Genomic DNA, 673 nt, shown 5'->3' with positions numbered 1-673 from the left:
GAGCAGAGAAGGCCGAGGATAGAGTTAGGTGGAAACAGATGATTCGCTGTGGCGACCCCTAACGGGAACAGCCGAAAGTAGAAGAACAAGAAGACCTTTACAGGTTTTGAGAGTATTACTACAAATATAACAATTCAATTTTATTTGTATGGCACCAAATCACAACATATTATAAAGGAAAACCCAACAAATCCCCCTTTAGCAGCACTTGGTGACAGCGGCGAGGAAAAACTCCCTTTAACGGAAAAATCCTCCAACAGACCCTGGCTGGAGACACACAGTGACATGTGTGTGATATGACAATGCTGGCATATACTGTACAGGAGATGGAGAGGAACTCAAAGCATCATGTCCCCCCCAGCAGCCTAGGCCTATAGCAGCATAACTAAGGGAAGGCTCAGGGTCACCTGATCCAGCCCTAACTATGAGCTTTATCAAAAAGGAAAGTCTTAAGTCTAATCTTAGAGGTAGAGAGGGTGTCTGTCTCCCAGACTGAGACTGGGAGTTGGTTCCACATGTTATCAGAAAGTTTATACTAAAGGGTTGTATCATGTTAATGTTTAACTATATTTTGTTTTATCAATAATTATAAGCAATTTGTAATTTAAAGCTAACAGTTATACCCACACACACTGAGATATGCGTTTTATATGTATGAAGACTGGCACATAAT

The sequence above is a fragment of the Monopterus albus genome, unplaced genomic scaffold (genome assembly GCF_001952655.1).
Source record: "Monopterus albus unplaced genomic scaffold, M_albus_1.0 scaffold96.1, whole genome shotgun sequence".
Classification (NCBI taxonomy): domain Eukaryota; kingdom Metazoa; phylum Chordata; class Actinopteri; order Synbranchiformes; family Synbranchidae; genus Monopterus; species Monopterus albus.
The sequence above is the reverse complement of the archived record's forward strand: the minus strand, read 5'-3'. Positions refer to the sequence as shown.